This window comes from Heterodontus francisci, chromosome 29 (genome assembly GCF_036365525.1).
Source record: "Heterodontus francisci isolate sHetFra1 chromosome 29, sHetFra1.hap1, whole genome shotgun sequence".
NCBI classification, from domain to species: Eukaryota; Metazoa; Chordata; class Chondrichthyes; order Heterodontiformes; family Heterodontidae; genus Heterodontus; species Heterodontus francisci.
Window position 1 is genome coordinate 43073186 of NC_090399.1, and position 13765 is coordinate 43086950.

General features: G+C 56.7%; 1 protein-coding gene and 1 pseudogene across 3 annotated transcripts in view; both read left to right on the plus strand.

Moving 5' to 3' along the window:
• Nucleotides 1-13765, plus strand: part of LOC137345807 (zinc-binding protein A33-like) — a 213515-nt pseudogene that overhangs the window by 125079 nt on the left and 74671 nt on the right.
• LOC137346253 (uncharacterized) overlaps nt 1-13765 on the plus strand; it is a 144076-nt gene that overhangs the window by 102135 nt on the left and 28176 nt on the right. The gene's annotated exons all lie outside the window — the stretch shown is intronic.

Genomic DNA, 13765 nt, shown 5'->3' on the forward strand with positions numbered 1-13765 from the left:
CCCTCTGACAGTGCAGCACGCACTCAGTGCTGACCTTCTGACATTGCAGCCCTCCCTCAGGCAGTACCGCACTCCCTCAGTACTGACCATATGGCAATGCATCACTCCCTCAGTACTGACCCTCTGACAGTGTAGCACTCCCTCCGTACTGACCCTCCGACAGTGCAGCACTCCCTCAGTACTGACCATATGGCAATGCAGCATTCCCTCAGTACTGACCCTCTGACAGTACAGCACACCCTCAGTACTGCGCCTCTGACTGTGCAGCACACCCTCAGTCCTGGCGTTCCACCAGTTCAGCACTCCCTCAGTACTGACCCTCAACAGTGCAGCACTCTCTCAGTACTGACCCTCTGACAGTGCAGCATTCCCTCAGTACTGACCATCTGACAGTGCAGCACTCCCTCAGTACTGACCCTCTGACAGTGCAGCAATCCCTCAGTACTGACATTCTGACAGTGCAGCACTCCCTCAGTACTGACCCTCCGACAGTGCAGCACTCCCTCAGTACTGACCCTCTAACAGTGCAGCATTCCCTCAGTACTGACCCTCTGACAGTGCAGCATTCCCTCAGTACTGACCCTCTGACAGTGCAGCACTCCCTCAGTACTGACCCTCCGACAGTGCAGCTCTCCCTCAGTACTGACCATCTGACACTACTGCTCTCCCTCAGAACTGACCCTCTGACAGTGCAGCATTCCCTCAGTACTGACCCTCCGACAGTGCAGCACTCGCTCAGTACTGACCCTCTAACAGTGCAGCATTCCCTCAGTACTGACCCTCTGACAGTACAGCACTCCCTCAGTACTGACCGTCCGACAGTACAGCACTCCCTCAGTACTGACCCTCCGACAGTGCAGCACTCCCTCAGTACTGACCCTCTGACAGTGCAGCACTCCCTCAGGACTGACCCACTGACAGTGCAGCATTCCCTCAGTACTGACCCTCTGACAGTGCAGCACTCCCTCAGTACTGACCCTCTGAGAGTGCAGCACTGCCACAGTACTGACCCTCTGACAGTGCAGCACTCCCTCAGTACTGACCCTCCGACAGTGCAGCACTCCCTCAGGACTGACCCTCTGGCAGTGCAGCACTCACTCAGTACTGACCCTCTGACAGTGCAGCACTCCCTCAGTGCTGACCCTCCGACAGTGCAGCACTCGCTCAGTACTGACCCTCTGACAGTGCAGCATTCCCTCAGTACTGACCTTCTGACAGTGCAGCATTCCCTCAGTACTGACCCTCCGACAGTGCAGCACTCGCTCAGTACTGACCCTCTGACAGTGCAGCATTCCCTCAGTACTGACCCTCTGACAGTACAGCACTCCCTCAGTACTGACCCTCCGACAGTACAGCACTCCCTCAGAACTGACCCTCCGACAGTGCAGTACTCCCTCAGTACTGACCCTCTGACAGTGCAGCACTCCCTCAGGACTGACCCTCTGACAGTGCAGCATTCCCTCAGTACTGACCCTCTGACAGTGCAGCACTCCCTCAGTACTGACCCTCTGACAGTGCAGCACTCCCACAGTACTGACCCTCTGACAGTGCAGCACTCCCTCAGTACTGACCCTCAGACAGTGCAGCCCTCCCTCAGGCAGTGCCGCACTCCCTCAGTACTGACCCTCTGACAGTGCAGCACGCGCTCAGTGCTGACCTTCTGACATTGCAGCCCTCCCTCAGGCAGTACCGCACTCCCTCAGTACTGACCATATGGCAATGCAGCACTCCCTCAGTACTGACCCTCTGACAGTGTAGCACTCCCTCCGTACTGACCCTCCGACAGTGCAGCACTCCCTCAGTACTGACCATATGGCAATGCAGCATTCCCTCAGTACTGACCCTCTGACAGTGCAGCACTCCCTCAGTACTGACCCTCCGACAGTGCAGCACTCCCTCAGGACTGACCATCTGACACTACTGCTCTCCCTCAGTACTGACCCTCTGACAGTGCAGCACTCCCTCAGTACTGAACCGCCGACAGTGCAGCACTCCCTCAGTACTGACCATCTGACACGACTGCTCTCCCTCAGTACTGACCCTCTGACAGTGCAGCACTCCATCAGTACTGACCCTCTGACAGTGCAGCAATCCCTCAGTACTGACATTCTGACAGTGCAGCACTCCCTCAGTACTGACCCTCCGACAGTGCAGCACTTCCTCAGTACTGACCCTCTGACAGTGCAGCACGCACTCAGTGCTGACCTTCTGACATTGCAGCCCTCCCTCAGGCAGTACCGCACTCCCTCAGTACTGACCATATGGCAATGCATCACTCCCTCAGTACTGACCCTCTGACAGTGTAGCACTCCCTCCGTACTGACCCTCCGACAGTGCAGCACTCCCTCAGTACTGACCATATGGCAATGCAGCATTCCCTCAGTACTGACCCTCTGACAGTACAGCACACCCTCAGTACTGCGCCTCTGACTGTGCAGCACACCCTCAGTCCTGGCGTTCCACCAGTTCAGCACTCCCTCAGTACTGACCCTCAACAGTGCAGCACTCTCTCAGTACTGACCCTCTGACAGTGCAGCATTCCCTCAGTACTGACCATCTGACAGTGCAGCACTCCCTCAGTACTGACCCTCTGACAGTGCAGCAATCCCTCAGTACTGACATTCTGACAGTGCAGCACTCCCTCAGTACTGACCCTCCGACAGTGCAGCACTCCCTCAGTACTGACCCTCTAACAGTGCAGCATTCCCTCAGTACTGACCCTCTGACAGTGCAGCATTCCCTCAGTACTGACCCTCTGACAGTGCAGCACTCCCTCAGTACTGACCCTCCGACAGTGCAGCTCTCCCTCAGTACTGACCATCTGACACTACTGCTCTCCCTCAGAACTGACCCTCTGACAGTGCAGCATTCCCTCAGTACTGACCCTCCGACAGTGCAGCACTCGCTCAGTACTGACCCTCTAACAGTGCAGCATTCCCTCAGTACTGACCCTCTGACAGTACAGCACTCCCTCAGTACTGACCGTCCGACAGTACAGCACTCCCTCAGTACTGACCCTCCGACAGTGCAGCACTCCCTCAGTACTGACCCTCTGACAGTGCAGCACTCCCTCAGGACTGACCCACTGACAGTGCAGCATTCCCTCAGTACTGACCCTCTGACAGTGCAGCACTCCCTCAGTACTGACCCTCTGAGAGTGCAGCACTGCCACAGTACTGACCCTCTGACAGTGCAGCACTCCCTCAGTACTGACCCTCCGACAGTGCAGCACTCCCTCAGGACTGACCCTCTGGCAGTGCAGCACTCACTCAGTACTGACCCTCTGACAGTGCAGCACTCCCTCAGTGCTGACCCTCCGACAGTGCAGCACTCGCTCAGTACTGACCCTCTGACAGTGCAGCATTCCCTCAGTACTGACCTTCTGACAGTGCAGCATTCCCTCAGTACTGACCCTCCGACAGTGCAGCACTCGCTCAGTACTGACCCTCTGACAGTGCAGCATTCCCTCAGTACTGACCCTCTGACAGTACAGCACTCCCTCAGTACTGACCCTCCGACAGTACAGCACTCCCTCAGAACTGACCCTCCGACAGTGCAGTACTCCCTCAGTACTGACCCTCTGACAGTGCAGCACTCCCTCAGGACTGACCCTCTGACAGTGCAGCATTCCCTCAGTACTGACCCTCTGACAGTGCAGCACTCCCTCAGTACTGACCCTCTGACAGTGCAGCACTCCCACAGTACTGACCCTCTGACAGTGCAGCACTCCCTCAGTACTGACCCTCAGACAGTGCAGCCCTCCCTCAGGCAGTGCCGCACTCCCTCAGTACTGACCCTCTGACAGTGCAGCACGCGCTCAGTGCTGACCTTCTGACATTGCAGCCCTCCCTCAGGCAGTACCGCACTCCCTCAGTACTGACCATATGGCAATGCAGCACTCCCTCAGTACTGACCCTCTGACAGTGTAGCACTCCCTCCGTACTGACCCTCCGACAGTGCAGCACTCCCTCAGTACTGACCATATGGCAATGCAGCATTCCCTCAGTACTGACCCTCTGACAGTGCAGCACTCCCTCAGTACTGACCCTCCGACAGTGCAGCACTCCCTCAGGACTGACCATCTGACACTACTGCTCTCCCTCAGTACTGACCCTCTGACAGTGCAGCACTCCCTCAGTACTGAACCGCCGACAGTGCAGCACTCCCTCAGTACTGACCATCTGACACGACTGCTCTCCCTCAGTACTGACCCTCTGACAGTGCAGCACTCCATCAGTACTGACCCTCTGACAGTGCAGCAATCCCTCAGTACTGACATTCTGACAGTGCAGCACTCCCTCAGTACTGACCCTCCGACAGTGCAGCACTTCCTCAGTACTGACCCTCTAACAGTGCAGCATTCCCTCAGTACTGACCCTCTGACAGTGCAGCATTCCCTCATACTGACCCTCTGACAGTGCAGCACTCCCTCAGTACTGACCCTCCGACAGTGCAGCACTCCCTCAGTACTGACCATCTGACACTACTGCTCTCCCTCACTACTGACCCTCTGACAGTGCAACACTCCCTCAGTACTGCGCCTCTGACTGTGCAGCACTCCCTCAGTACTGCGCCTCTGACAGTGCAGCACTCCCTCAGTACTGACCCTCCGACAGTGCAGCACTTCCTCAGTACTGACCCTCTAACAGTGCAGCATTCCCTCAGTACTGACCCTCTGACAGTGCAGCATTCCCTCAGTACTGACCCTCTGACAGTGCAGCACTCCCTCAGTACTGACCCTCCGACAGTGCAGCACTCCCTCAGTACTGACCATCTGACACTACTGCTCTCCCTCACTACTGACCCTCTGACAGTGCAACACTCCCTCAGTACTGCGCCTCTGACTGTGCAGCACTCCCTCAGTACTGCGCCTCTGACAGTGCAGCACTCCCTCAGGACTGACCCTCTGACAGTGCAGCATTCCCTCAGTACTGACCTCTGACAGTGCAGCTCTCCCTCAGTACTGACCCACTGACAGTGCAGCATTCCCTCAGTAATGACCCTCTGACAGTGCAGCACTCCCTCAGTACTGACCCTCAGACAGTGCAGCATTCCCTCAGTAATGACCCTCTGACAGTGCAGCACTCCCTCAGTACTGACTGTCTGACAGTGCAGCATTCCCTCAGTACTGACCCTCCGACAGTGCAGCACTCGCTCAGTACTGACCCTCTGACAGTGCAGCATTCCCTCAGTACTGACTCTCTGACAGTACAGCACTCCCTCAGTACTGACCCTCTGACCGTACAGCACTCCCTCAGTACTGACCCTCCGACAGTGCAGCACTCCCTCAGTACAGACCCTCTGAGAGTGCAGCACTCCCTCAGTACTGACCCTCTGACAGTGCAGCACTCCCTCAGGACTGACCCTCTGACAGTGCAGCACTCCCTCAGGACTGACCCTCTGGCAGTGCAGCACTCACTCAGTACTGACCCTCTGACAGTGCAGCACTCCCTCAGTGCTGACTTTCTGACAGTGCAGCCCTCCCTCAGTACTGACCCTCTGACAGTGCAGCACTCCCTCAGTACTGACCCTCTGACAGTACAGCACTCCATCAGTACTGACCCTCTGACAGTGCAGCAATCCCTCAGTACTGACATTCTGACAGTGCAGCGCTCCCTCAGTACTGACCCTCCGACAGTGCAGCACTCCCTCTGTACTGACCCTCTAACAGTGCAGCATTCCCTCAGTACTGACCCTCTGACTGTGCAGCATTCCCTCAGTACTGACCCTCTGACAGTGCAGCACTCCCTCAGTACTGACCCTCTGACAATGCAGCACTCCCTCAGGACTGACCCTCTGACAGTGCAGCATTCCCTCAGTACTGACCCTCTGACAGTGCAGCACTCGCTCAGTACTGACCCTCTGACAGTGCAGCATTCCCTCAGTACTGACTCTCTGACAGTACAGCACTCCCTCAGTACTGACCCTTCGACAGTGCAGCACTCCCTCAGTACTGACCCTCTGACAGTGAAGCACTCCCTCAGTACTGACCCTCTGACAGTGCAGCACTCCCTCAGGACTGAACCTCTGACAGTGCAGCACTCCCTCAGGACTGACCCTCTGGCAGTGCAGCACTCACTCAGTACTGACCCTCTGACAGTGCAGCACTCCCTCAGTGCTGACTTTCTGACAGTGCAGCCCTCCCTCAGTACTGACCCTCTGACAGTGCAGCACTCCCTCAGTACTGACCCTCTGACAGTGCAGCACTCCATCAGTACTGACCCTCTGACAGTGCAGCAATCCCTCAGTACTGACATTCTGACAGTGCAGCACTCCCTCAGTACTGACCCTCCGACAGTGCAGCACTCCCTCAGTACTGACCCTCTAACAGTGCAGCATTCCCTCAGTACTGACCCTCTGACAGTGCAGCATTCCCTCAGTACTGACCCTCTGACAGTGCAGCACTCCCTCAGTCCTGACTCTCCATCAGTGCAGCACTCCCTCATCACTGCCCATCCGACTAGTAACGATCCCTCAGTGCTGTTCCACAGACTGGGCTGCACTCCCTCAGTACTCACCGTCCAACAGTGCAGCACACACTCAGTACTGACCTTTTGACAGTACAGCACTCCCTCATTACTAACCCTCTGACATGGCAGCACTCCCTCAGTACTGACCGTCCAACAGTGCAGCATTCCCTCAGCAATGACCCTCTGACAGTGCAGCACTCCCTCAGTACTGACCCTCTGACAGTGCAGCATTCCCTCAGTAATGACCCTCTGACAGTGCAGCACTCCCTCAGTGCTGACTCTCTGACAGTGCAGCATTCCCTCAGCAATGACCCTCTGACAGTGCAGCACTCCCTCAGTACTGACCCTCTGACAGTGCAGCATTCCCTCAGTAATGACCCTCTGACAGTGCAGCACTCCCTCAGTGCTGACTCTCTGACAGTGCAGCATTCCCTCAGTACTGACCCTCCGACAGTGCAGCACTCGCTCAGTACTGACCCTCTGACAGTGCAGCATTCCCTCAGTACTGACCTTCTGACAGTGCAGCATTCCCTCAGTACTGACCCTCCGACAGTGCAGCACTCGCTCAGTACTGACCCTCTGACAGTGCAGCATTCCCTCAGTACTGACCCTCAACAGTACAGCACTCCCTCAGAACTGACCCTCCGACAGTGCAGTACTCCCTCAGTACTGACCCTCTGACAGTGCAGCACTCCCTCAGGACTGACCCTCTGACAGTGCAGCATTCCCTCAGTACTGACCCTCTGACAGTGCAGCACTCCCTCAGTACTGACCCTCTGACAGTGCAGCACTCCCACAGTACTGACCCTCTGACAGTGCAGCACGCGCTCAGTGCTGACCTTCTGACATTGCAGCCCTCCCTCAGGCAGTACCGCACTCCCTCAGTACTGACCATATGGCAATGCAGCACTCCCTCAGTACTGACCCTCTGACAGTGTAGCACTCCCCCCGTACTGACCCTCCGACAGTGCAGCACTCCCTCAGTACTGACCATATGGCAATGCAGCATTCCCTCAGTACTGACCCTCTGACAGTACAGCACACCCTCAGTACTGCGCCTCTGACTGTGCAGCACACCCTCAGTCCTGACGTTCCACCAGTCCAGCACTCCCTCAGTACTGACCCCCAACAGTGCAGCACTCTCTCAGTACTGACCCTCTGACAGTGCAGCACTCCCTCAGTACTGACCCTCCGACAGTGCAGCACTTCCTCAGTACTGACCCTCTAACAGTGCAGCATTCCCTCAGTACTGACCCTCCGACAGTGCAGCACTCCCGCAGTACTGACGATCTGACAGTGCAGCACTCCCTCAGTACTGACCCTCCGACAGTGCAGCATTCCCTCAGTACTGACCCTCTGACAGTGCAGCACTCCCTCAGTACTGACCCTCCGACAGTGCAGCACTCCCGCAGTACTGACCATCTGACACTACTGCTCTCCCTCAGTACTGACCCTCTGACAGTGCAACACTCCCTCAGTACTGCGCCTCTGACTGTGCAGCACTCCCTCAGTACTGCGCCTCTGACAGTGCAGCACTCCCTCAGGACTGACCCTCTGACAGTGCAGCATTCCCTCAGTACTGACCCTCTGACAGTGCAGCACTCCCTCAGTACTGACCCACTGACAGTGCAGCATTCCCTCAGTAATGACCCTCTGACAGTGCAGCACTCCCTCAGTACTGAACCTCTGACAGTGCAGCATTCCCTCAGTAATGACCCTCTGACAGTGCAGCACTCCCTCAGTACTGACTGTCTGACAGTGCAGCATTCCCTCAGTACTGACCCTCCGACAGTGCAGCACTCGCTCAGTACTGACCCTCTGACAGTGCAGCACTCCCTCAGTACTGACTGTCTGACAGTGCAGCATTCCCTCAGTACTGACCCTCCGACAGTGCAGCACTCGCTCAGTACTGACCCTCTGACAGTGCAGCATTCCCTCAGTACTGACCTTCTGACAGTGCAGCATTCCCTCAGTACTGACCCTCCGACAGTGCAGCACTCGCTCAGTACTGACCCTCTAACAGTGCAGCATTCCCTCAGTACTGACCCTCTGACAGTACAGCACTCCCTCAGTACTGACCCTCCGACAGTACAGCACTGCCACAGTACTGACCCTCTGACAGTGCAGCACTCCCTCAGTACTGACCCTCTGACAGTGCAGCACTCCCTCAGGACTGACCCTCTGACAGTGCAGCATTCCCTCAGTACTGACCCTCTGACAGTGCAGCACTCCCTCAGTACTGACCCTCTGACAGTGCAGCACTGCCACAGTACTGACCCTCTGACAGTGCAGCACTCCCTCAGTACTGACCCTCCGACAGTGCAGCACTCCCTCAGGACTGACCCTCTGGCAGTGCAGCACTCACTCAGTACTGACCCTCTGACAGTGCAGCACTCCCTCAGTGCTGACCCTCCGACAGTGCAGCACTCGCTCAGTACTGACCCTCTGACAGTGCAGCATTCCCTCAGTACTGACCTTCTGACAGTGCAGCATTCCCTCAGTACTGACCCTCCGACAGTGCAGCACTCGCTCAGTACTGACCCTCTGACAGTGCAGCATTCCCTCAGTACTGACCCTCTGACAGTACAGCACTCCCTCAGTACTGACCCTCCGATAGTACAGCACTCCCTCAGAACTGACCCTCCGACAGTGCAGTACTCCCTCAGTACTGACCCTCTGACAGTGCAGTACTCCCTCAGGACTGACCCTCTGACAGTGCAGCATTCCCTCAGTACTGACCCTCTGACAGTGCAGCATTCCCTCAGTACTGACCCTCTGACAGTGCAGCACTCCCTCAGTACTGACCCTCTGACAGTGCGGCACTCCCACAGTACTGACCCTCTAACAGTGCAGCACTCCCTCAGTACTGACCCTCAGACAGTGCAGCTCTCCCTCAGGCAGTGCCGCACTCCCTCAGTACTGACCCTCTGACAGTGCAGCACGCGCTCAGTGCTGACCTTCTGACATTGCAGCCCTCCCTCAGGCAGTACCGCACTCCCTCAGTACTGACCATATGGCAATGCAGCACTCCCTCAGTACTGACCCTCTGACAGTGTAGCACTCCCTCCGTACTGACCCTCCGACAGTGCAGCACTCCCTCAGTACTGACCATATGGCAATGCAGCATTCCCTCAGTACTGACCCTCTGACAGTACAGCACACCCTCAGTACTGCGCCTCTGACTGTGCAGCACACCCTCAGTCCTGGCGTTCCACCAGTTCAGCACTCCCTCAGTACTGACCCTCAACAGTGCAGCACTCTCTCAGTACTGACCCTCTGACAGTGCAGCATTCCCTCAGTACTGACCATCTGACAGTGCAGCACTCCCTCAGTACTGACCCTCTGACAGTGCAGCAATCCCTCAGTACTGACATTCTGACAGTGCAGCACTCCCTCAGTACTGACCCTCCGACAGTGCAGCACTCCCTCAGTACTGACCCTCTAACAGTGCAGCATTCCCTCAGTACTGACCCTCTGACAGTGCAGCATTCCCTCAGTACTGACCCTCTGACAGTGCAGCACTCCCTCAGTACTGAACCTCCGACAGTGCAGCTCTCCCTCAGTACTGACCATCTGACACTACTGCTCTCCCTCAGAACTGACCCTCTGACAGTGCAGCATTCCCTCAGTACTGACCCTCCGACAGTGCAGCACTCGCTCAGTACTGACCCTCTAACAGTGCAGCATTCCCTCAGTACTGACCCTCTGACAGTACAGCACTCCCTCAGTACTGACCGTCCGACAGTACAGCACTCCCTCAGTACTGACCCTCCGACAGTGCAGCACTCCCTCAGTACTGACCCTCTGACAGTGCAGCACTCCCTCAGGACTGACCCACTGACAGGGCAGCATTCCCTCAGTAGTGACCCTCTGACAGTGCAGCACTCCCTCAGTACTGACCCTCTGACAGTGCAGCACTGCCACAGTACTGACCCTCTGACAGTGCAGCACTCCCTCAGTACTGACCCTCCGACAGTGCAGCACTCCCTCAGGACTGACCCTCTGGCAGTGCAGCACTCCCTCAGTACTGACCGTCCGACAGTACAGCACTCCCTCAGTACTGACCCTCCGACAGTACAGCACTGCCACAGTACTGACCCTCTGACAGTGCAGCACTCCCTCAGTACTGACCCTCTGACAGTGCAGCACTCCCTCAGGACTGACCCTCTGACAGTGCAGCATTCCCTCAGTACTGACCCTCTGACAGTGCAGCACTCCCTCAGTACTGACCCTCTGACAGTGCAGCACTGCCACAGTACTGACCCTCTGACAGTGCAGCACTCCCTCAGTACTGACCCTCCGACAGTGCAGCACTCCCTCAGGACTGACCCTCTGGCAGTGCAGCACTCACTCAGTACTGACCCTCTGACAGTGCAGCACTCCCTCAGTGCTGACCCTCCGACAGTGCAGCACTCGCTCAGTACTGACCCTCTGACAGTGCAGCATTCCCTCAGTACTGACCTTCTGACAGTGCAGCATTCCCTCAGTACTGACCCTCCGACAGTGCAGCACTCGCTCAGTACTGACCCTCTGACAGTGCAGCATTCCCTCAGTACTGACCCTCTGACAGTACAGCACTCCCTCAGTACTGACCCTCCGATAGTACAGCACTCCCTCAGAACTGACCCTCCGACAGTGCAGTACTCCCTCAGTACTGACCCTCTGACAGTGCAGTACTCCCTCAGGACTGACCCTCTGACAGTGCAGCATTCCCTCAGTACTGACCCTCTGACAGTGCAGCATTCCCTCAGTACTGACCCTCTGACAGTGCAGCACTCCCTCAGTACTGACCCTCTGACAGTGCGGCACTCCCACAGTACTGACCCTCTAACAGTGCAGCACTCCCTCAGTACTGACCCTCAGACAGTGCAGCTCTCCCTCAGGCAGTGCCGCACTCCCTCAGTACTGACCCTCTGACAGTGCAGCACGCGCTCAGTGCTGACCTTCTGACATTGCAGCCCTCCCTCAGGCAGTACCGCACTCCCTCAGTACTGACCATATGGCAATGCAGCACTCCCTCAGTACTGACCCTCTGACAGTGTAGCACTCCCTCTGTACTGACCCTCCGACAGTGCAGCACTCCCTCAGTACTGACCATATGGCAATGCAGCATTCCCTCAGTACTGACCCTCTGACAGTACAGCACACCCTCAGTACTGCGCCTCTGACTGTGCAGCACACCCTCAGTCCTGGCGTTCCACCAGTTCAGCACTCCCTCAGTACTGACCCTCAACAGTGCAGCACTCTCTCAGTACTGACCCTCTGACAGTGCAGCATTCCCTCAGTACTGACCATCTGACAGTGCAGCACTCCCTCAGTACTGACCCTCTGACAGTGCAGCAATCCCTCAGTACTGACATTCTGACAGTGCAGCACTTCCTCAGTACTGACCCTCCGACAGTGCAGCACTCCCTCAGTACTGACCCTCTGACAGTGCAGCATTCCCTCAGTACTGACCATCTGACAGTGCAGCACTCCCTCAGTACTGACCCTCTGACAGTGCAGCATTCCCTCAGTACTGACCCTCTGACAGTGCAGCACTCCCTCAGTACTGACCCTCCGACAGTGCAGTTCTCCCTCAGTACTGACCATCTGACACTACTGCTCTCCCTCAGAACTGACCCTCTGACAGTGCAGCACTCCCTCAGTACTGACCCTCCGACAGTGCAGTTCTCCCTCAGTACTGACCATCTGACACTACTGCTCTCCCTCAGAACTGACCCTCTGACAGTGCAGCATTCCCTGAGTACTGACCCTCCGACAGTGCAGCACTCGCTCAGTACTGACCCTCTAACAGTGCAGCATTCCCTCAGTACTGACCCTCTGACAGTACAGCACTCCCTCAGTACTGACCGTCCGACAGTACAGCACTCCCTCAGTACTGACCCTCCGACAGTGCAGCACTCCCTCAGTACTGACCCTCTGACAGTGCAGCACTCCCTCAGGACTGACCCACTGACAGGGCAGCATTCCCTCAGTACTGACCCTCTGACAGTGCAGCACTCCCTCAGTACTGACCCTCTGACAGTGCAGCACTGCCACAGTACTGACCCTCCGACAGTGCAGCACTCCCTCAGGACTGACCCTCTGGCAGTGCAGCACTCACTCAGTACTGACCCTCTGACAGTGCAGCACTCCCTCAGTGCTGACCCTCCGACAGTGCAGCACTCGCTCAGTACTGACCCTCTGACAGTGCAGCATTCCCTCAGTACTGACCTTCTGACAGTGCAGCATTCCCTCAGTACTGACCCTCCGACAGTGCAGCACTCGCTCAGTACTGACCCTCTGACAGTGCAGCATTCCCTCAGTACTGACCCTCTGACAGTACAGCACTCCCTCAGTACTGACCCTCCGACAGTACAGCACTCCCTCAGAACTGACCCTCCGACAGTGCAGTACTCCCTCAGTACTGACCCTCTGACAGTGCAGCACTCCCTCAGGACTGACCCTCTGACAGTGCAGCATTCCCTCAGTACTGACCCTCTGACAGTGCAGCACTCCCTCAGTACTGACCCTCTGACAGTGCAGCACTCCCACAGTACTGACCCTCTGACAGTGCAGCACTCCCTCAGTACTGACCCTCTGACAGTGCAGCACGCGCTCAGTGCTGACCTTCTGACATTGCAGCCCTCCCTCAGGCAGTACCGCACTCCCTCGGTACTGACCATATGGCAATGCAGCACTCCCTCAGTACTGACCCTCAGACAGTGTAGCACTCCCTCCGTACTGACCCTCCGACAGTGCAGCACTCCCTCAGTACTGACCATATGGCAATGCAGCATTCCCTCAGTAGTGACCCTCTGACAGTACAGCACACCCTCAGTACTGCGCCTCTGACTGTGCAGCACACCCTCAGTCCTGACGTTCCACCAGTTCAGCACTCCCTCAGTACTGACCCTCAACAGTGCAGCACTCTCTCAGTACTGACCCTCTGACAGTGCAGCACTCCCTCAGTACTGACCCTCTGACAATGCAGCAACCCCTCAGTACTGACATTCTGACAGTGCAGCACTCCCTCAGTACTGACCCTCCGACAGTGCAGCACTCCCTCAGTACTGACCCTCTAACAGTGCAGCATTCCCTCAGTACTGACCCTCTGACAGTGCAGCATTCCCTCAGTACTGACCCTCTGACAGTGCAGCACTCCCTCAGTACTGACCATCTGACACTACTGCTCTCCCTCAGTACTGACCCTCTGACAGTGCAGCACTCCCTCAGTACTGAACCGCCGACAGTGCAGCACTCCCTCAGTACTGACCATCTGACACGACTGCTCTCCCTCAGTACTGACCCTC